The sequence below is a fragment of the Heliconius melpomene genome, chromosome 17, assembly GCF_056956725.1.
Source record: "Heliconius melpomene rosina isolate 202511_hmr_F chromosome 17, ASM5695672v1, whole genome shotgun sequence".
NCBI lineage: Eukaryota > Metazoa > Arthropoda > Insecta > Lepidoptera > Nymphalidae > Heliconius > Heliconius melpomene.
In genome coordinates, this window is record NC_140405.1 from 2,433,377 (window position 1) to 2,458,347 (window position 24,971).

Below are 24,971 nucleotides of genomic sequence, written 5' to 3' on the forward strand. Positions count from 1 at the left end.
TGGCCTCAAAACTCGAACTCCTTATCCAATTTTAACGTAAGTGAACTACAAAACCAACCCAGTGATACACCCATGCTGACTCCACGCTAGCTGTTTACACATTACGGTTAGCGCACACGCTTGAAATTTAACCAGGTCGGAGCAATCACGGTAATGAAAACAACGTACGCGATCTCTGCGTTTAGCCTCTTGAATATTCACCGAAAGTCCTCCAACCTATATCCTTACTTAATATAAAACAGTATACACGCCATCGACCTTCGATTAACATTAAAATTGACGGTGGCCGCCCGACTAAGCTATTGAAATTTGAAGATAAGGAAAATCTTGAATATTCTCGTTTGTGGAATAGAAGGTAGTAAAAATTTTACCGTTTAGATAGTGCTCCTTGATGCATGAAATGAGAGTTTTGTTTGGTAATGTTCTTATGCAAGCGTGGGTTCTCTTTGTACTTTTTCGGTGGAATTGTATTTAAATTTTGACATTATTTCTAATGAGAATATGTTAATGATTTGTCTCATAAAATACAGTTATAATTCTTAGGTAACTTAATAGCACAATTTTTGACCCCAAATTAGTATGGTACATTAAAAATACATTGTGAATCTCGAACACTGATTTCTATTCTCTAAACTATTCTCTCACGTTTTATCCCATTCTTGTGGTTCTGTAGTCCAATAGTGCGTTGTCTATCAGTCACTCAGTAACTGAAAAGTGATATTTTTCTACGTATAGATGTTGAGAAACATTTTATTGAGGCTATCGTGGCGCAGGGGTAAAAGTTTGCAACTGTCAAAATGGGGAACCGAGTGTCACAATATTATGTTCCTAGCTTCTCTCTGCCTATCCTGCTATGAAAAGGATATAGCGTGAAGATAAGAAAATGTGAAAATTTTGTTAATCTTAAAAAAAAACTAATCATAAATTTAAACCTCAAGCGATATAAACTTATGAGCAATTCTAAGAAACAATCATAAAGTTACTTATATACAAATGTCTAAATAAGAAAATACCAACAATCCTCTACCCTCTACATTAAAATATAAATTTATATTCTCACGAGAAGCAAATAAAATTCATAAAAATGTTAGGTGGCGCAATATCAGCAACAGGCAAATAGATTGACAGGTGTGAGGGCGGGCGTTTTATATTTCGTTTGTTTGGCCAACTTTTTGAGGTTTATTTTTTTATATATTTTATTACGATACAGGTTAACGTTATTAAAGTAATATTGTCAGTGTTGCGGACTATTTATCTTAAGCTTATTTTTATAAGGTAAATAATATGTGAGTCGGCGTCGGTAAACGCGACGATTGTAAGTTCGATTTCCACTCGATGGAATAAAATGTTTAATATTTTTCCTCACTCTTGGAACGTTACGTTACGTCACTCAACACGCATTTCTTCGAGAATTCAGCAGAAAATTGAGAATGTATTTGCCTTAATGGGAATGGAATGTCTTTAGTTCCCAGGTTCCCTTTGCCTATCCTGCTACTATTATAAGAAAATCTCTTCCACACGAGAATGGCGTTTCTCTAATAGAATTGTATTATATATACACTCTACAAATTTTAAGCGATATCTCGCAACGGCCTACAAAAATAGAACATGAAATTTATAAGAAAAGGCACAACCAATTAAAAGAATTCTTTATTAAAACAAGTAATTTCTTACGTAATCTTCTTTTAGGGCTTCTGTTTGGCTTTTTGTTCTCTTTTGTTTAGCAAAATTCGCAAGTTGAAAGTTTTGTATAAAATCAACATTGGGTAATCTAAATTTTAAAGTTCAACAAGAGTTTCAATATTTACTTCATCAATTCTAACGATAATTAATTGGTATCAAAAATTAAATTGTTATTAATTGTTTCCTAGTTATGAACTATTTTCCTTGTCTTTTCTTCGTTTCGTTTAATAATAATCACGTTTTTAAGCTGTAGTTAGAAAATTAGTGTTAGAAAATTCTGTTAACCACTTTTTGCCCAATTTTTGAGATATTGTTTACTAAAACTTATGGGATCAAACTCGCAACCGCCGCGTTTAGTGTTTAGACGCTCTGCTACTGCGCTGACGGCCTCAAAACATTATAATTCCATATAATACAATGTAAGAATATTTTAAAATACAAAATGTACTAAACAAGCAATCTTGTTACATTTTCTTTTATACTAAATAAGGCAATATTTCCGTATCCTCGCAGGTAACATAAAGGAACACCATGGGGCGTCAAGACGTAACGCGGCGTTCATCAATTTTCCTTACCTTTTATTATTCCCGCGCGACTTGACGGCATTCTTATTCTTTTATTAATAAAAAGTATGCGTGACTGAATACGATGGTTTTAGGTTCAAATTAGGTGGGAACATTTTTGTTTTGTATATAAATAAATATAGATTTTTTTGAGATTCATATTATGTAAATAGTAGATAGATAGAAGAAACTGTCATCAATATACTTTGCTTTTGACTTTTCGTCCAAATTCAAGACTTTTGTACAGAGAGCGCGCTATGGATTGGGCGATTAATGTGAATGGAAGGCAAACTACTAGGTTAACAGTCATATAGTAGGATTTTATTTGTTTAACTTCACGCTGTATCCCGCACGTGAGTAGGCAGAGTGTTGAGACACTTCGTCCCCATTAAGATATTTCCTTTTCCCACTTTCCAAATTCTGGAGGCATTACATGTTTAGTTGCGGAACTCCACGCCGCCATTTTGTTTCGTAGTAGGATTTATACCGGTTTTACATGATCAGTTAAGAAACTGGATTTCATAACCCGACATACAATATCTCTAAGTATGGAGAAGTGATAAACGGAGTGACTGGTCTCTAAACTCTCTAACCTTCCCAAAAAAAACCCAGGAAATGTATGAAGATAAAATGACTCAACCTCCGCCGATGTCGGTCCGCAATCCTCTCTTGGTTTATTTGGCAGATCGAATTTTAATTTAAAATTGCACCGTGCGAACGGTCGGTCCACTCGAAGTTTTTGAATAAAATGAACGTTCAAAATCAGAAGAATCGCTCCCAAACGTATTTTATGTGAATTTTCAGTAATACGATGCGGCAATTTTAGGAATTCGTTAACTAGTTGACGCTTAATTTCGTGAAAAGCCTTTTGTTTACGTTTGTTTTTCTGAATGGAACTCAATTGTTTGTTCTTTTTCTTTAAAATTTGTAGCTTTATACGATGTAATTTAGTTTTTTTGTATTCTGTGTTGCTTTAATTAATTATCTTTACCATTTATAATGAATTATTTCCATTTATTTGCTCTAGTAACAAAATAAATGCGGCCTTGAGTCCTGCTACTCTTCTTGTTTTTTTTATGGAAATTGGACGGAGAGTACGAACTTAAACTATCAACTAATACAAATATGAGAAATAAAAAAAATCATTCGATCAAAAACATCCAAAATAGATAACTGACTGTAGAGTTGAAAAAAAAAAGATAACCTAAAATGAAAAATCAAAAAGAGGAAAAACCCCTAGTCCAGTTAGCCTGTTACTATGTTTGCTTCGAACAACCCTGTAAGCCTAAAAATAATGAAATAACCCTGAGCTATATAGTGCATAGTGCAGAAGTGTTTCATGCGGTCGAGCACCGCTCTAGATCTCGTTAGTGCTGCAATTGTTAGCAAAGTTAATTACTTTGATGTAGAAATAGCAGGTAAATATTTCAAATTCGAAATTGTGTCACATTATCGTATCGTCTATGTGGACATATATATAAAAAACAGCTTCACGCTGTATCCCGCGCATAGCACGGCAGGCAGGGCAGAGGGAACCTAGTGTTAAGGCACTCCGTTTTCCACTTTCCGCCGAATTCTGGAAGCATTGCCTGATAAGTGGTGACACTCAATAAATTTAAGTAAAGATTTAATTCCCTTGAGTGAGGATCGAACCAACAAACCAGTCGTGTTTACAGTCTAACTTTGTACCCCTGGGCCACGACTGGCCTCAACATCGTGAACATGTACATATGTACTAATAATATTGCTTTAAATTTATTTTTAAATTAATTCTACACAATAAAGAGTGGTCAACTAAAACAAAGCTTTTATAAAATTAATTTGAATATACTGGTCGAAATATTACTTTGAATGTATCTAACATCATAAATGTTAGACTAGAGTGTTACAACGTCTGAATATAACCACAAACGGGTCGGGTTGAGGGTTCCTTCTATCTCTGGGGGAATAATTGAATTTTATATCCTGCTCTGGAACCACAAAACACGGCATTGAGCTCAATTTAATGATCTATAAAAAACAGCATTAGGTTAGGCTAACAAACACACATTCTTGCTAACACGACAGCGTGAACTGGTAGATGTTTAGATTTACCGCTAACATTTTTTTATTAACCCCTCAAAATAATAAAGCTAATTAAAATATCAGGTATATTTTTAAATTAACTTTGTTAAGAAAACCTTTTGTATGAAGCTATTTAAAGCTAGCTATTATTAACATTTTAAACAATATTAAATTTAAGACGCATTAGTTAAATTCGGAAAGAAGAAAAGAAAATTTAAAAAAAATACGCAGCTTATTGCTTTGTTGCATATCCGGATAGACAGAGGACAAAGGGACAGAGGGAACCTGGTGTTATCACCCTAGGTTCCCTACCTTTATTTGATTTTTTTAAGGCCATGCGTGATGAATGGTTAAACTCAATACTGCTCTTAGTCTAACAACAGTCATATACCATGAAAATTAAATCCACAAACAACCACCGGTTATAACCGAGCGCTGCCTCATCGCACCACGACGGGCTCTACAACAGAAAAAAAAAGAAAAATATTTTGAATAAAAAATTAGAAAAGCAATGTCTATAATATTACAGCTGAAGCTTTCGCAATAAAAGAGTATGCATATGACAGTTCCCTTTTATACCGCATAGGTGTCTTATATTTGACTACAATATCATTGTTATTGTCTTTGCCTTGAATAAAATTTGCGCTTTGTTACAGCGAGTCGGGCTAACATCAGCGAGCGAGGGGCTACGACCTAAATTTTACAGCCACCGTATCTATTTACTGGGGAAAAATGTCATTTTTATAATGTGTGGTATCGTTTAAATGAATTTTTACTGTATTAATCATGATGTACACGAGTATGTATCTTTAGCTTAAATTTCTGTTTTGAAAATATTCTTTTTGAGTGTATTTTAAGTGTTTTAAGCGACTATTAAAATTCTATAATAATTAAATCAGTTATTAATTTTACGTATTCAGTCTTTACTAGAAAAAAAAAATTATATTGGTATTTAGATATGTTTAAAATTTGGAAATAGCGGGACTCAAACCCAATCATTCCAAAATACCTGTATGTTAATTTTGTTTACGTTTCTAAATTAAAAAAAAAAATGATTTAAAAAAATTGGTATTAGAAAAAATAAAGAATATTTATAAATAAATGTTTGCAATTTCGTGGAAAAGCTACCAGAGTGGTCTTGACGGGATGCGAAATGTATCAAAAAGTATGAATCTAAAAAACAATAAAAAAATCCTTGTTTTGTTTAAAAACGGGACGTTAGATACAAATATTTCTAAAATAAAAACAGTTCAGTGAATTTTTCACAAATTTTAAAAGATATCTAAAGAGTTCTACTACAAATTATGATTAACATTTTTTTAATATATTTATAGAACCATCACACCCTAAAACCATAAACTCAATTGGCACATTCTTTACCAAACACAAGAATACACCATCACACCTATTACCTTTTAAAAGTTGAAAGCACCTAATAAAAACGGTTTTCTAGGGAGCAGCCATAAATTGATATTGAGTAACGAAGTCGGACTCCCACCGGTATACTGTTGTTTCGGAAAGTCCTTATATACAGTAGAGTTTATAGACCGTGAGAAATAGATAGCATTGGGAGCTCGCAAATAAGATGCTAAAATACTCTGTGGAAGTAGCCATTAAAGTATTACAAATCCTAGGGTTTAGTTTTGTCACCACGTTATTATTTGTTTTTTAAAGGAATGTTTACTTTTTTAGTTTATCTATATTTTTTTGTAGAAATTTTATAATTTTGGGTGCTCTTATTTGAAAAAAATGAATTAAAACCAGAGAAACATTATTTGTCATAATTATATTCTTTGATTATCGAAGCCGTAGTAGTGCAATGCGGCATAGGCTAATGCAAACGCGATGGTCGTAGGTTTGATTGCCATTCAGGGAAATTAATTATTTCTCTTCTCATTTCTAGCAGAACTTTCAGCCAATAAGAACGAAATGTCTCAAACTCGCACAGAGTATGGAAAAGGTAGTTAGTGTCTTGTCATATTATCTCTGTCTATCCAATTATATGAATATCTGAAAATAGATAGAATGCAAAGCGAATAGAAATAATTGAACCCACAACTATCGGAAAGTTCTCAACTCATCAGATACATCAAAAGGCACACAAATAATAATAAAATTTGTATCCACTAGTTGATATACATTATTTTTTATGTATACTATAAAAATATAAGCAACTCAAGAGGACGTGAGATATTATACAGTACTAATTAGCTTACATCCTGTGATAGAATGAAAGTTATTTTCATTATAACAAGATTATAATGATCACTTAACAACTTGACAAAGGAAAATATAATTGAGGAGCCAAGTATCATATGGATAGATAAACAAACGCGTTTCATGGAGTAGACAAAAAAATATTGACAGTATTCATATGAGGTCGTCGTGGCGCATCCCGCATACTTATATGCGGGAAAAAACAGGTAGGAGAGACACTCTGGTCTCTGCTTTCCGCCATGATTGAAAAACTGCAACTTGAGTGAAATACATTGATCAATTACACCTTCACCTTTCGATTCAGCGTAGTGGAATATGTATTTATTTTTTATGGTAACGATATTTTAGTTTTAGTTGAATTTCACGCACATAGCAGGGTAGACAAAGGGAACCTAAGAACCCCAATTTACGACTGACGCTTCCGTTCACGACTTTCGGCCGAATTCTTGATATATGGCGGAACTCAACGCCGCGCTTTGCCACGTTTCCAGAACTAGGAAATTAAATTATTTATTATTTTATTTACTCGAGTGAGAATCGAACCCACAACCTGTCGCGTTTACAGTCGCACGCTTGTGCCTCTACGCCACGACCGGATCCGGAAAATGGGGCTCGAAGTGCCTAAACACCATATTCAAAAATATATAGAAAAAATATATACAGGGTGGAAGAGCGCTTCTTTTACTGAAACTGCATATAGGGTAAAATATTTCAAACCCAGACCTAAAGAAATTAATCAAGGTACCTCAACGGTTTGGACGTAGGATTTTTTTTACATTTCACGATTTTTATCCATACCTGTATTTCGTGTCACGCACCCATACGTGTGCGACGTTGCCGATTTGACAGGTAAGTGTGTGCGTGCCTATATTATACTTTACAAATGGCGTTTTATTTTAAAACAATAATTTTATTATTTGTTTTGTTTGAAAAAAAAACTTTTTCATTATTGAGAATTATTTTTTTTCCGAATTATATTAGGCTTTTATAGAGTAGTTAAAACTGTGGTTTCATTTAAAGTGGCGCTGACAATTCCACCTTGTATATATAGAATCATACATTTATGGCTTTATTTTAAATGAAAATTTTTTTACTCTTATGTATTTGAAACCGTGTATATATTAAAAATAGATATATTTTAACAAAAATCTGATATTGTGATAGAAATGAAACAAAAATTGCCAATTTTACCTTCAAACATAAACCCTCGTATGAAATCTTCTTAAATCCTACGATGAAGCTGATTTAAAGGAAAAATCTCTTCATCCTTCCTGTTACCGGTCTTTACTAGATTTAATATAATTTTTCTAATTTAATATAAACTTTAATTATATTTAGTTTTTGAAGTAAAGTAACGTGCACCGTTGTGGGTTTGATTCTCACTAGACGAAATGATATATTTTCATTTTCTTACTCTGGTAACAAGGCAAATCGTGGCGTTTCGTTCCTCCAATCAACAGCCAATGCCTCCAGAATTCGGCGGAAAGTAGAAAATGGTAATACCTTAGCTAGGTTATATCTGCTTACACTAGCAACCCTGCTTTTTTTTCAGGGTACCCACCCTGTGCAGGTACAGCATATAGTCTAAAAAAATATAATATATTAAATAGACTATATTTTTTATTAGAAATTATAAAATTCTGAACATCTAATTCTGTTTGAATGACGTAAAGTCCGTCTCAATAGCTCGCCGTTACTTGTATCGGTAATTGCCACTTCATTGAAATAGCTTGTTAAATTTTAACTTTTTTAATATTTTCATATCAGTATCTCTACTAGAATCGTGGTTTGCTAATATATTAATAATATTTTTTTCTTTATTTTGATTTCTGTCGCTCAGGCAGTTTGGTCTCCGGGCCCTTTTCTCTGCTTAACCTGCTGCCAGCGTGACACTAAAAAAATGTACATTTAATAAAATATGTAGAAACACCCCAATAATCACTCTGTTCTCTATGAACACTGTAAGGTATATAAAGCTGCAATTTCATAAATAAACATATTTTTTGTAAACATACTGGAAACTTTTAACATGGCAAAATTTGAAACTGTATGTCTTGAAAAACAAATATAGAAGAATTTCGACATAAATGTATGTAGCTTGATAGATATGCCTTAGTGGTCAGAGCGCTTTTACGGCAGCCAATAAGTAAAAACATAGTCTACAGTAATAATCATTATTATTAAAATTGAAAAAAAAACTGTAAACTAAGGCGGTTGAACGAGGTTTTCGAAAAATTATATTTTTCAACTATTTTACAATTAATTGGCCTAACGATCTGAACTTTTAAAATACAATAACCACTGACCGTAGTCGAGTTTGTTCGTTTTTTCGAAATTTATTCAACCGAAAATTTCAAAGCACTTTTTCAAAACATCACTACAACGTCGAGTTCGGTAACTTTATTAGGTATAAAACGTAGCAATTCTCACCCAAAGTGCGGGTCCATTATTAAAATTCCCACTGCCGACGTAGAACCATAACAATATTTTCAGGCCACTAAGCCGGAAAGAAAAACTGCGCTTAAATGGATTTGGCATATTTTATGATAATATTAAAGCTTACAAACGATCTTGGGAAATACCGGTGCCTTAAGCAACCAACACGACTTACCAGGGAAAGAAAATAATCATAACTAACACAAATAGAAAAAAAATATTATGTCAGAATATTGAGCATTTTATTTTATTTGCTGCAGTGCTCTCATGCGTCACGAAATAGACGAAAAGAACGAAAAGACGAAATAGAACAGGCGCCTTCGCAGCTTCGAAAGATAAAGTTGATTTTGTTATCTAATATTTTAAACATATTTTAAACAATATCCTTTCAACTTTTGTCTTTTCCTTTCAAACAATATGTCTACATGCTTAGTTTCCAAGCTTTATTTATCAAAGAATTTTCAAGATTTACAATTGTTTCTCCACCCTACAACTACCCCTTTAACGTCCATCAGCATATAATTCCATGAAATACCAACATTTATACGACAAACTGACTTTCAGAGCAAATTTTTAGTTTCAAATTTAGTTCAATTACGGGCAATAAAAATATTGAACATGCATTTTATAATCCGCCACATAAAAATCCGGTCGCCATACTACCTGCGTATTTATAAATTGCATCCATCGAACGATAACGCACGTCACTTGTACAACATATTTCACTCCCTTATGTTCAAAGCCTATCAAAATCTATACTTCTATCTATACTAATATAATAAAGCGGAAGAGTTTGTTTGTTTGTTTGTTTGTTTGAACGCTAAGATCTCTGGATCTACTGGTCCGATTTACTTTGTTTTTGTTTTATATGAAAGCTGCATTCTTCAGAAGTGCTATAGGCTATATAACATTACATTACACATATAAACTAATATATTTTAAAGTACTTTCTAATTTGACATGCAATTTATTCTGCCATGTTAATAACAACCGTCGCGTCGCTACGCAACCGTTACCGCGACATTTTGATATTCATCCTTATGAAAATAAATATAATAGGAGATGTCACTGATTCGAAATGACCTAGCCTTCGGGCAGCATAGTATGAGTATGACCGACGCGAAAATATTCTTATAGTTTAAGCAGGCGTAGCCGCGCCCGGGTCCACTAGTATAATATAAAACGATCTAAAATTTAGAAGTTTTTTACGAAGATTTATACTGTATTTTATATAGCAAAGTAGGCAGAGGAAATCTAGTGTTAGGACACTCTATCACCTACTCAATACCGCAGTTCGTCTTATTTACCAGTGCAAGCAGTTTTATTTACTAATTTATTATTATAAGGTATATACCTAATTCGTTGCTGAACCTCACTTGGATAGATAAGTTTTGTTGCTCAAATCAGAAAATGCTTATTTTTTATTTATTTTTCTTATCGTCTCCCTTTCTATATAGAAAAGTAACGACTGGACCGTTGTATGAAAAATGAACAGAACAAAAAGCTACAGACATTAAAATAATATAGTAAAAACATGTTACCTTTATAGATATTCATATACCTATAGCCATAATGTGTAACCTCGTTACTAGCTTAAAATAAAATCAAATTCTTTTCTGTACATCAAAAATATTGCAGAATTGACTTAAGAAATTGCATATTCCATATTTTTTGGGTTGTCCCAGAAAGCTGTAATATTCCCTTGGGGTAGGGGCCGAAATTTCGCTTAAGGGTCTCTTATTATTGAAATCAGTCATAAAATTTCCAAGAAAGAATAAAGTAACGTGGTGTGCACGTAAATATAAACACAATTTTTGTTAAATGTTTTTGTTACAATCTTAAACAAAAACTAAAAGTAGAAAATAATATATTAATTACTTCAAAGAGAAAATTATACTATAATTACAGCAATTTGTTGTCTGTATATATTTTACATACATTTATATAAAAAAGCACCGTTCGATTTATATATAGTATTTAATATATTATTTAACAAAGTTATAGAACTTAATCTTTGTAATTTAATTCTAAATAATAAATTGAGAGACGGAGTGTGTTAATACTTAGTGTTAAGACATGTAAGTCATTGTTATATACAATCTATTCCCAAATTTTACTAGTGCGAGGAAATGAAAATATTAAATTATTAATTTCCTCGCTCCGGTAAGGAGGCAGAGCGCGGCGTTAAATTCTACCAATCAATAAGCAGTTCTTTCAGATTTTCGATAAAAAGTGGGAAATATAAGTGTTTTAATGAGAACAGAATGTCTCAACACTAGGTTCTCAACAACCCAGGTTTCCTCTGCCTGGATTGCAGTGTATGTGCGGAATACAGCACGAAAACAATAAAGCTGTGTAAAATAATAATAATAATAAAAACCACAAGCTTACAAAAAAATCAAACCACCACCAGCCCCAAAAAAACCAAAACAAAAACCTAAAAGAATACTTCTTGCCTATCCCTTCACAGATTAAATTTCTTTTACACGGTGTCTCCGCACACCCACTGAAGAGGTACGCGAGTAGCTCTCGAACCTCTCACGGCGAGTACTTAACGCCAAACGTCATTACTTCATGTCACTTTCACGACATCTTCCCTACCGAAATAAACCGGTCGTTTTCGTTTTCCTCTGATAATAATATGTTATGAGATTATTAACGTAACGTCGTTTTTGATGAGTAAATTATTATAGGCGTATGATTTCTTTTATCCGATTTACGTTTTTATGTGGGTATATGTATATTTTATGAATATTTTGTTTTTCTCGCACTTGTATAGTAGGGTAGACAGAGAAAACCTGGGGAGGTAGTGTTGAAACACCCCGTTTCCATTAAGACGCTTCCGTTCCTCACTATCGGCTGAATTCTGGAGGCATTATTATTGTTGTTGAGTGGAGGAACTCTACGACGAGCTGTGCCTCCGTTACCAAAGTTATTTCATTCGCCCGGCTGAGAATCGAAACCACAACCGCCACATTGACAGTCACACCCTTGTGCTAACGGGTCACAACTTTATTTTTAATAATTGAACCTGATCTATAATTTTTTCTCGTAAACATCAATAATCAAAAATTCAAGATCAATTTTAAACTAATGGAAGCAAAAACTAATGGCAAGGGATGAGTTCGCTCACGTAACGACATTAACGTCGAAATTGGCTGCACGTACAAAATGTTGGTTGGGTATTTTTGTCCGAACCTAGAGAGAGACTAGGTTACCTAAAAGGAATTAGGTGAACCATTGTAAGAGTCCTTACTAGTTATTAACAATGTAACAGCTCGTTTTATATTTCTTCTATATTTCTGTTGTTAATTCATATATCGGATTTTAAGTTCTCATTTTTATTCAAGTTTTTTTAAATTTTTCTTTACTTATGTTTAATATTGCCGTCACTTCAGCACCTGAGTTGCGTCTGACTGTAAATGAGACGATTGTGGATTCGATTCCCGCCACTTAGCAACTGAGTTTTTTAATTAATTTTCAGTATCCCTGTGTCTCATGCCATGCGGGATGCATCAAAAACTAACAAAGATAAGTTTAACTTACATACTTAAATTTAGATTACGCGTCTTCTACATTATTGGAGAATATACAGTAAAATTCTGTGATAAAATATTCTATCCTCCGATTGAGAGATTTTTAAGATTGCGGTAAAAAAAGAAATTGAAAAATAGTAAATACTATATAACCACTCCACGATTTTGATTTAAGTTTAATATCCTGTCGCTTAGTCAGATGAAGAATAATTTTGGCAAGATGGTGCCTACAATAAGTTTTCATAGCAGCAAATTTTAAGTATTTAACTTATTGTAAGTTAAATACTTGAAATGTTCTCTTAGAATAACTTCAACTACCACAGCACTGCCTACGAACAGTTAATTTGAAATGGAAAAATGAAGTTATGCAAATCATGAGAATGTCAGCACTTTCGTCTTGAAAGTCGTGCCTTCGGAAACTCTATCTCGAACATTATAACAATTAATAATATTATAGTAATGTAAAATTTTATAATAAGAAAAGTGGAATGTAAAGAATATGCATTTTATTACATAAGAATAAATTGCATCATATTTCAAAGTCAATCAATTTAAGCAAGGAGGAAAAAAAATATTGTTTTCGTGCTTCATATTTTTATAAACGGTACGGTATTAAGTTCATTCGCACTCGAAATAATGAATTATTGTGAGTTCCTCGCTTTGATACCTAGACAAGACGCGGCGTTAAGTTCCGGAACTCCAGACGCACTGTTAATGTTTGGTGTACAATGAGGAATACCGTGTCATAACACTGGGTTCTTCTTAGACATGATATAAAGCTTAGCCACTCTACACCCAATCTCAGATATTTTAACGGAAAGTGGCAAACGGAAAATCTTGAAAGTAGGTTCTTTTTAATTACCTTACTGTGGAATAAAACATGAAGATTCAACTATGTACTTTCTGAAGTAGTAACCAAAGCAGAGAAATTAAAATATTAAATATTTAATTTCCTCGATTGAGAATCGCTCACACGCTTGTGCCCTTACACCATGATAACCCTCACTAAAAATGCTATGGATATATAAATAATACATTCCCCCAAATCAAAATCGAACCCATACCTGTCTCTACAAATTTACAATATTTAAAACAAATAATTAATGTACAACACCGTTATACTCAACGTCAATACATCAAGCATATATCGATTTTGAGCAAATCCTCTCCGCTAGTTGCTATAATACGTTCCGAATAGAGTTTAAAGCAATATGGATGGTCGGTGTTCGTCAAAACTGAATCTATTCATCATTAGAGTAGTCTCTGCTTAGTGGCTGTTTTGCAGGATTAAGTAGTAGGCAGTGCAAGCTCATATGCGTGGAAATTACAGTGGAGTATAGTAGTTTCTAAATTTAGAGGGTATATTTGGAATGGTATATGAGTGCGGTTGAAAAGCGTTTGTTTTTGTGATGGTTGTAGATTTAATTTTTTTTAATATAAAAAACTGGTCAAGTGCGAGTTGGGCTTACCCACCGAGGGCTCAGTGCAAAAAAATTAATATCTTAATGAGATAACATGTTTGATGACGTCTAAATAACAACTAACGTAATCGGAGATTAATGGGGAACGCGCCAAAGACCATGGACACTTACTCACTTTAAAAACATTACCCTTCTTACAAAAAACATAAGTAATATCAGTATATAAATCGTTAACCAAAATACACAATATATAGTGTGATAATACTAAATTAAGATTGCGATAATTAATTCACTTGTCGTCAGCTATTGCATCTATGTTAACTGGATTCCCTTAATTGCTTCACTGGCCGCCAGATCTGAAGGCCAGTTTAATTATACTAGAACAAAGTATCACAGCGTTCTATTCTATTATACATTTTTACACTTTCTAAAGTTTTTTTTTTTAATTTAATTAAAATTTACGTAAATATGAGGTATATATATATACATAATATTTTTTTAATTTAAGCATAAGTTTTGATTGGACAATATATAAATACAATAAAAACCGTACTGAAATATAATTCGGCAAAGAAAAACCCGAGTTTTGCCCCCTTATAAGGGCGAGGAAATGAAATTATTCAATATTTCACGCCTCTGAAAGGGAATTCAACCTACATCCGTCGCTTTTACGCCCGCTTGTGCCACAATGGGTTCACATATTATATATAACAAATTAAAACAAGAAGAAAATTTAAAACCCAACATCAAAAAGGCAATATGTTATAGTTAAAAGTTATTTAATGACAGTGTCATTTTCAGATGGTAGACATCAGAAATCACTTCGTAGCGGATGTGATCGAGAAAATTAGGAGAGTTCGACACGAGCGCCTCGTAACTTCAACTAAGCTGTAAAGTTTCACCGGATGTTTAGTAGAGACTTGGTGTTTTAAAATTGGTTGAGTTGGGTGCTATTTTATGTATCAAAGAAATTTATTTATTGGGGAACGGCTTAAGTTTTGTACGCGTTTTCGTATTGCAACTATAGTATTTTATATTTAAGGATAAAGATTATGACAAATATTTCGTTTCATATAAGTGTGAAAGTTAAACAATATTTCTCGATTCTCAATAGTCATTGGCTACTGGTGTAACAAAATCAAAAACATCAATTATCAAACTAGAATTAAGCTGAAAATGTGATATCACTGTTATTTCATATCTATTTATTTATATTATTATAAGTCAAAAGGAATAAAATTAGTATAATATTTAGATTAACCACTAGAAGAGATATTAATGAAAATACGTCACTGTTCTAACCTGGACTGACACCACGACCTTCCTCTGACAAGACTAAACGATATATCATCACTACTACGCCAATATATAAAAAAAACAAACTTTATACATTATTAAGACATAACCTTAATAAATTTCACGTGTTTCTTATTTAAGATATAGCCAACGCAACCAAAAATATTTCGTCGGAACAAGTTTCGTGGCTGTTTCTTAGTTCGCTCTTTGTAGCAACTTAAGAGCTTTGGGAAGCTTATTACGTCAGGCCACCGAACTATTCGGCATGAGGGTCGTTCTTCTGGAAATTATTAATTAATTTAATAAACCATCTTATTTGTTCATTAAATATTGAACGCTGAGAGCCGTCTTGACATAGTTCTGTGTGTAGTGTAATATAGAGTAGCTGGAATATTTTAATTAAAATTCCATAAGTGTTTTTTGATTTCATTGTTTTCTAGATTATCTATATGTAATTATATGTTTTACGTCGATGGTGATAATTGAAAAATGTATACATAACAATTGAAAAACTATGAAGCCAATCTTAGTGCAGAGGCACATGCGTGCGACAGTAAATGCGACAGGTTGTGGGTTCGATTCCCACCCGAGGAAATGAAATATTGATTGATATTGCCTAGAGGCAAAACTTGACGTTGATTCCACCACTCCACACGCGATACCTCCAGAAATCGGCAGAATAAAAGTATCTTAATGGGAACTTAGTGGTTACACTAGGTTCCCAAGTTCCCTCTGGCCTGCTATATGCAGACAATGTACGTTAGAGCATTATGATTAATTATCATTGCATTACAATTATCACAGCCAAAATATTGGCAAAACAAAAATAATATATAAACGTTGAGATTTCTATAAGAATATTGTATAATATTTGTAAGTATAATGAAGAGGATATTTCCAAGGTAATTGAGCTTTGGGTTAACAGTCAGAGACAAATTATCATATCTTTTCCATATTAACTTCGTCAGGAGCATGTAATTACTGTTATAGCGTAGTTGAGTAGAGCTTTTGATAAAAATTATGATTTTCTTAAGAAAATTAAGTGAGACATTTTCACGTTAAAATTACTAATTCGATTACTACTCGATATTTCGTGTTTTATGGCGGAATTTAACACCGCACCTTCACGTACAAGAGTCGATAGATGAAAATAACACAAATATAATTACTATTCAGATGATAAAAAATAAAAAAGAATTATAATCAAGTAAATGTATTATTTCATAACTCAGTTCACTTTTAATCTCGATCTCCTCACACGAAAGTATTTAACAAATTTTATTAACAAATGAAAAATTACGACATTTTACATAACAAAATCTAAAATAAAATACGGTCAGCAGCGTACACACATCTTATCAAATTAATAATGAAAAATAATAGGGTATTTGTAAACGGTATATGTTTTACGGCAAAATGGGCTCTACAGCATCGTGATAACGCCAGTTATTGCGTGTACATTAAATATAAGTATATCATTTTCAGTAGAGGCCATAGTTTCGAGTACAGCGCAGTTAAGATTGTGCGATAACTGTTTTAATACGAGCCGGAAGTACCAAGGTTGGTTTGAACAGGGCACTAGAGAAAATAGCAGTCGATTATGGATATGATGTTTTAGTAAATTGTTCATGGATATGGTAGAAATTGATTTAGATGCCGTTGCTAATGTAGGTAGCTCCTTGGCAGAGTCCGACAATAAATTCTGTTATTTGATATGTTAAAGTTGACATTGTATATAGCAAGCAGTGTTAAGGCACTCTCAACTTTAAAAAGCTTTTCGTGTTGAGTGGCGACTCTAAACGTCACGTTTTATCTTTATTATAACGACGAAATAATAATAATTGACTTTCTCAATGGGAAACCGAACCCAGAGTCGACCAATTTACAGCCAGGAGGTGTGCTCCTGCGTTACGATAGCGTCTACCTATTGGCCCAAAGCCTAAACTTATTTTATTTACATACAAACATACAAGCATATAAATTATTACATATATATAGAGGACTTTTAATATTTTTTTTATATTTTTGTATTATATAAATATGTAAAAAAAAACACTTTATTAGAACAAAATAAGTTTTCACGCAACATAAATAAAACGTCAGTGTATTACTCGGTCGAGGTACGGACGTAATTTGGGCATGAAAAACGACTTTCTGGGAACGGCCGCAAGGACGCTATCCATGAATATTTCGCGATTTAATGTATGATATTTCTCATACATACATGTTTTGAAGTTAAATTAGACGGATCATTTTATTGTATATTGCAACAATTTGTATGAGGGGTTAGCGGTTCTTAATGGTAATGGGGTAAATGGTTTAGATATAACTTCTAATGGAGTGCTGATATTACGGGTGGGTGATATTTTGTTTTTTTATCTTTCTTATAATGGGGCACAGCACCTGACTGCAAATATGATAGTTGTGGGTTTGACTTTAGGAAATTAATTATATGTATTTTCTTGATATGCTCTGCTAACAAGGAAAATCGCGTCGTTGAATTGCAACACCTAAAAAAATGGATGGAAAGTGGAAAACAGTGTCTTAACACTAGGTTCTCTCTATCTACTCTACTAATATATGTAGGGTCTACTCTAATATCATAATAATAATATCAGCGTAAAATAAAAAAAAAATACTTATATATTAATATCAAAGTGAAAAACAAACAAAACTTTCCAAGATAACGCAATCTATCTAAAAGACGCACTTGTTTCACACAAAATAAACTACAAATAGACATAACTTCTGACCCCCTATTCTGTCTACCATTATTAATTCAATATAACATCCCATAGAATATTTATATATTCCGTTTGGTGTCAACTAAGCCACAACCTAATAAAGCCAGGCTTATCTACTTTGAACATTAACTCACAGCTATTCAATATGACTAAATCTTATAGCTTACAGAACCGCAGGATTAACTTTAACTGGACCGTCAGTAATTTTGGGTTTGTCTGTCTGTTGTTGAATTAATTTAAAGTTAATGTTAATTGTGATTTATGTTAAAAGTTTTTGGTTTATTGCTTTATTTTAAATTTGGCTTTTTTTTCCCTAGCCTGTACTATCCCATTGTTGGGCAAAGGCCTCCCTCCACTTCTTCCACTCTTGTCTATTTCGCGCTATTGAGCACCAGTCAGCCAGTCAGGCTTATAATGGTCCAGCTCGTCTCGCCATCTCTGTTTTGGTCTGCCAATTCTCCTTTTAGAGTTCGGAGTCCATGTGGTAGAAGACTTCGCCCAAGACTCTTCAGGCATACGGCATTCCAATTTTAAATCCATGAAATAACTATTCCATAATATTAGACAGAGCAGAGTTTTTGAATCAACTTCCAGCATTGAAGAGGCAACAAAAAAAGAAGATTTTTTAAAAATTTTAAAATACCATGCTTTATCTTACTGGATAGTCAAATAATTCAAAAATAAACATTAGCTAATTAAATTCATTTTCATGAACATATTGAGACCATTTTCTATTGTTCCATAATTGCGACCCCACATATTACATATATCATCTACAAGCATTCAGACAAGTACGCTCTCGACCTACAATTCGTAATAATCAATGTATTGGAATTTATACTTCAAGTACTGTCACAAACAACAGATCTTACTTTAAGTCCTTATTATTTATTTTAAGTTTCATTTTGCCTTTTTTATGCGATATATGAGCTACTTTATTTGATTTGCTCTTCTTGTATATATTCATTGTAATAGCTAGTAGTGAAAAGATTTTATTAATAAACTGTTTTTTTTTTCTTTATTTTAATTTGCAAAAAAATCTTATTCTGTAGCCTTTAAGTGTGAATTTTCAAAAATATAGTATTAGTATATAGTTATATATGTTATATTATATTTATTATTAGGGATTAGAATTGAATTAGTTAAGAAAACAAAAGCATTATTGTTTAAAATTTATATTGGTATTTTATTTTACCTCAATTTTTAGTTGAATCTGATATAACATTTTAGACTTATTATCCATTTGATTTTGAATTTTATTTTATTTTGAATTATTTGAACTCAAATTTAACTTTCTGTTTTATAAGCTACAATATACAAAAAAACATTTTATATTTTATACTTTTCCTTTAAAATAATATTTCACAAACATAAATAGCACAGAGAACGAACTTTAAGATACTTCCAAAACAAAAAAAAAAACATCCACTTTTAGTTCGACAATACAAATACCATCCAGTAAAGTCTCTTCAAACAATGTCCAACGAAAACCATTTTCGCGTCAAAATTTTCCGTGCCAATTTTTCAGCTTAGTTGCGTGGTTGTAAACAAAGGGGTTTTGTGAAAAACGACCTTTCATCTGCTTAAACCGAACGATTTATTATTATACAACATTGTATTCCGCTGTGAAATTGTTAGTTGACTGTCACGTGGTATTGGTATGTCTTTTTTCAGTTCGATTCTTGAATAACATCGAAATTGCGATTCAAAAACTGACTGAAATAGGCAGAGGTTGTCATGCCGGGAGATATCAAGAAAAAAAAGAAAAGTATTTATTAAAAATACTCTTTGCGTTGAATTGTTTGGCATATTCTCGCCTATATATTTTTTCATTTATTTGTGTATATGCAGTGGATCATCTAAATATTATTTGTTAACGCACAATTGGCCTACGAAATACCTACGAAAATATCAAATATTTATAATAATTTAATAGATTAAATTTACTATTGAATACGAAATTCATTCATTCATTTTAATGTTTTTTTATATAAAACAAAAAAATATATTTGTATAAATAAGTCGCAATGACAGCATTGCAGTACACACGACCACTAACGTTAATATTTTAATTATTATATCAAAAAATACGAATAAAACATAATAAACTCATATAAAATATTTATGAAACTGAAATTTAATCTTATTTCATTATCAACAAAAAACAATAGTCCTTTTCACTTACAGAAAAGTATAATAAATTATTTTCCCAAGTTACAAAAGTCCATTGTACGGCCAGTTCGCGTGATGCAAGACGATGGACACGCACGCCCAAGGACAGTAAGAAGTGGACCCTACTAAACTATTTATGTAATATATTTATTGGGGGCCAGTCGTGGCTCAGAGGGGCAAAGCGTGACTGTTGTAGGTTCGATTCCCAATCGAAATAATATTTTCATGTCTTCGCTCTGGCGTCGAGACGATGTGTGGCGTTAAGTTCCTTCACTCAACACGGAATGCCTGCGGAATTTGGTGGAAAGTGGTGAACAGAGTATCTTAACACTAGGTACCCTTGTCTACCCTGCTGAGAGCGGGATACAGCGTGACGCTTAAAAAAATATGTAATATAGTTGATTTTGGCTTCAGCGATTAGATTCGTAGTACCAGGCTAGCCTCAGCGGGGTCTGACCAAGGTCAAAAATAATGTCCCATTGTACTATTGAGTAGGGTTTACACGAACTACTACATTCATTTATGCTAAACTCAAACATTTCGTGTCTCGTTCATTGAAGGTTAAATCGTGGTTTTCGTTATTAATGTAATTATAGTTTCGACTGTACGTACTGTAGTGACATGTTACGTTGACATTGGTTTTGTTTAATGTCAGAAAGGACAAAGCTCGCTGGTCCTTATAAAAATATTTTACTGTTGTAGAAAAAATATAGACATCAGATATTCCTACATTTTTACAGCCAGTACGATTTAAGATTTTTTATTATGCAATCTTTGCTTTCAATCAAACTTTCAGTTGTATATCACAATGCTTATACAATCCACGCGCCACCGAACTGTGGAATGGCCTACCCGCGGGAGTGTTTCCAGGTCGGTACGATATGGATACCTTCAAAAAGCGCGTCTATCTCCACCTCAAAGGCCGGCAATGCACCTGTAGCTCCTCTGGTGTTGCACGAGGTCGTGGGCGGCGGTGACCACCATCAGGTGACCCGAACGCTCGTTTGCCTTGTCCTTTTCTCATAAAAAAAATAATCAGCTTCACACTGTATCCCGCACCTAGTTCATTTCATCGAATGTAGATCGAACCCATTACCGTCGCGTTAAGTCACACCCTTGTGACCATGTGCCATGAGGGCCAAGACGACGAATATATTAAGTTATTCCAGAATTTATCTAATTCAAACCAATAGCTCTTGAGATTAGCGCGTTCTACCAAACAAACTGTCCAGCTTTACAATATTAGTACAGATTATCATAGACATTTCTTTCCTAATGTACTCATTGAAAATTCACTCTTCTAAATAACACAAACGAGCCCAAAACATATAAAAAGGAAAAGGTAATTTCCTTATTTAAAGAAGGGTTGGACCTCTGCCCGCCACTCTGTTTCAGTTCAAAACAAAATTTATATTCAATTAAGAACAATTTTAGCTAAACAAAACAATAAAGGGTTTTTGATATTACCGTAATTGGGTATGTTAATTAGAATTTGAATATAATTGTAACAGATTCTGCAATAAGTAAAATATACATGATATAAATCGTTGCGTGTTTTAATGCGTACGATCAAATGTTTTTGAGTTGATTACTTTTTTTCAATTAAAGCTTTATTCCGCAGGGTAAGCAAAGAGAAATAGACAGAGTTTTACTTATGTTTATTATTTTGTGAATATTCTTAAAATTTTTTGTAAAACTTTCAACAAAACCATTATAATGAAGTTTAGGTGTTAAATTATGCGGTTTATATTCTGGAGAAATGTTTGTATTAATCATATAACAAATACCACTCACTAGGTACTCACTAGGTAATATCTACGAAATGGAATACAATGTATATTATACATATACACACACATATATCCTTTAAAGGTAATTTAATACCATTACTGTAATAGTCACATCAAACATTTTTTTTTGTATGTTTTCTATTTTCTATTAAACAGATTGTGTTATAAACCTTAAAATTTATAATATGTTAGTCTAATAAGATACTCATTAGTATTTTTTTTCTTAAAATATTTCATATAATCGTCCCAATTATATCAGGATTTGAACCCGGGGTGGGTACTTACCTAAAAGCTCTCAACTCAAGAGGTTGAAACATATCAATTTAATAAAGTTAAAGAATTTGTCCACCGCACGATATCGACGGCATCCAGTATATAGTATGCTACAGATTATTAAATTGCAAAATCAGTCTAATATTATAACATGTTATATAAATCTTAATAAAAAACTAAGTAGTTTTTTACTTATATTTTTGAAAACTATTCTAGAAAAAAATCTTTGCCTAGAAAAAGGATAAGTACGTTTTAATAGCAAGCTTATCAAAGTAATTTATTTTTGTCTTTAATAAAATAAATAAATCTTCTTCACGCTGAATCCCGCATACAGCAGGGTAGGCAGAGGGAACCTAGTGTTAAGCACTCCGTTCCCCACTTTCTGCCGAATTCTGGAGGTATGCGGTATTGGCAGAACTCAACGCCACGCTTTGCCTCGCCATAAAATAAATATATGAGGATATTATCATAAATAAGCATTTTATTTATGAGACTAGATACACAGTTATAGCCTGTTTTATTGTTAGAAGGCTTTTATTAGTTCACTTATTAATACCATATTCGAAATAGCATAATAAATGTTACTGTGGATTTATTATAATTTTTGTATTAAAATTTAATAATATACAAAAAACATCTTCACGTAAAAATATGTTCTATTTTCTGAAATATCACAGGATAGACAGAGAGAATGTTGTATTAAGACACTCCATTCTCCGCTTTCCACCTAAGTGCAACAAAACGTCTAATATTATTTTCTAATTTCATCTCAAAGAAATCTTATTAGAAGTAAAAACTATTTATATACTTACGAAACATCAATATACGGTAATAACATGATCGTTAGAAGTAGTTCAACTACTTTAGTAATTGCGCGATAACATGAATAGTAAAAATTATGGTGTACATATAAAAGCTTTCAATATTATCTATAAGGACGGCAGCATCGATGTAGTATGTGACAAATAATTACTTAAAAGGCGTCTTACTCTTATTATTACTAGCAAAGTAATTATTATGCTGTTTTTCGGGAAATGGTAATAGCAGTAAAAAGTTATAAGCACTTTTGATATTGTAAATGGTAACAAATAATAATGTACTTAAAATTAAACTCAGATAAATAATTAAAACTCGCAATTGTAACAAATTGAAAAAGTTCCAACTTTCTACAATTTTTGATAGTACTTTTAAAATAATTATATCTATAAATAATTATAAAAAAATTGTGTTAAAAAAATAACTTACCTAAAGTCAATAAAATCCACAAGTCCATTTCAACATCACATCACAAAACTACTTTAGAAAACTCAAACTAAATTCAAATTCCATGTAATTACCAATTATTCACAAATAAAAAGTTACATACATTACACAAAGTTTATCCAAGTCCTTCCCACCATTACGAAAGCCCATCAAATATTAGTCCACGATATACGTCCGAACGGCAGCGCATTCGGCCAATTACTGAAATTCTCAGGCAAGCTTGCGCCAACTTCACTAGGGCGCATGCGCGAGACCGATTGACACTAGCTTATAAGCTCTACGCGAATATTCATAAGTTAGTTTTTAGTTTTGTTTTGACGGATGTTCCCCTTGGGTGCTATAGTACAGTTGTTTAGGACAACAAGTATGTTAGTATGAGATTTTTCTTCTTTCCGAGAAAGTTTTGTGTTTAGAAGACATTTTTGGGATATTTCTTTTGAGAAAAATGTTTATATTTATAGCTAAAGCATTGCCACTATAGTTTAGGCAAAGACCGACGTCACATTTTATCTCTTGTTCGAAAAAATTAATAAAACGGAATATCTTAACACTAGCTACTCTCCGCCTATCCTGTTACTGCGTTTTTTTACAAGCTTTGAAATAATGGTCATCAACTTCCCATGTTGGAGCGACACACCGACACCTGTAATAAATGGAGACAGTAAACTCAACAGTTACGTAGCTTGCTAAGTGTTATGTTCATTATGCAGTAGCGTTACTTATGTTTTTAGAAGAGTAACTTACGTTTTTTTTCCCTTTATACACCTAGCAGTGTAGAAAACTTGTACTTTTTCATTTTAACATAGATATTGCATGTTTAGTGGTGGAACTTTATGCAAAACTGTGAAAACTTACAAAAATCAAGATCATAAATATATACTACTAAAGAGATTCATCTAAATCTGTTCATTAGTTTTTGCGTGAAAGTGGAACAAACGTCTACAAATCAAATTTTATTAGAGCTAACCATTCGTCGTGTAAGCTATAATTATATATTAAATATAAATTACAATATCTAGTAATTCGTAAAAGCTACACATTTCCCAAGGTCACATTACCTAATATAATATAGGTATCATTACATAATATCGAAAATGTACAAACTACTTATTAGTCGCTTTAAAAGTTTGCAAACACCATTGCAACAAATATGAGCGCGAGTACGAAATAGGAAACGACAATAAACTTGTCGTAACATGTCTTATTGCGGTAAATATTTTGATATTAGAAATAAGAGCTGTGATGCGAATCCGGAAATTCATAGTAGTAGAACATCGGTTAAATAATCGATATATTTTTAGAAAATAATCAGAATATCAGTTGTTCTTATAATCGATGTTCCAATAATCAGGATTTAACTATATACTGTTATATAAATAAATTATTTTTATCCACGCTATCGTAGCGTTGTGAGACAGTGATTGAATGTAACCTGAGAGTATCTCTATTACCCCGGCCATTAATTATTTAATTTTCTAGCTCTGGTAAGTAAGGTAAGTAACGTGTTCTACCA

At 32.5% G+C, this 24,971-nt stretch overlaps 1 protein-coding gene across 2 annotated transcripts in view; it reads right to left on the reverse strand.

The window, feature by feature from the left end:
• LOC146529808 (B-cell receptor CD22-like) overlaps positions 1-23,690 on the reverse strand; it is a 158,997-nt gene extending 135,307 nt beyond the window's left edge. For both annotated transcript variants that reach the window (XM_085200449.1, XM_085200448.1), the window contains exon 1: positions 23,441-23,690. The gene's annotated coding sequence lies outside the window, so the exon portion shown is untranslated. The remainder of the gene's footprint in view (positions 1-23,440) is intronic.
• Between the last annotated feature and the right edge of the window lie 1,281 nt (positions 23,691-24,971).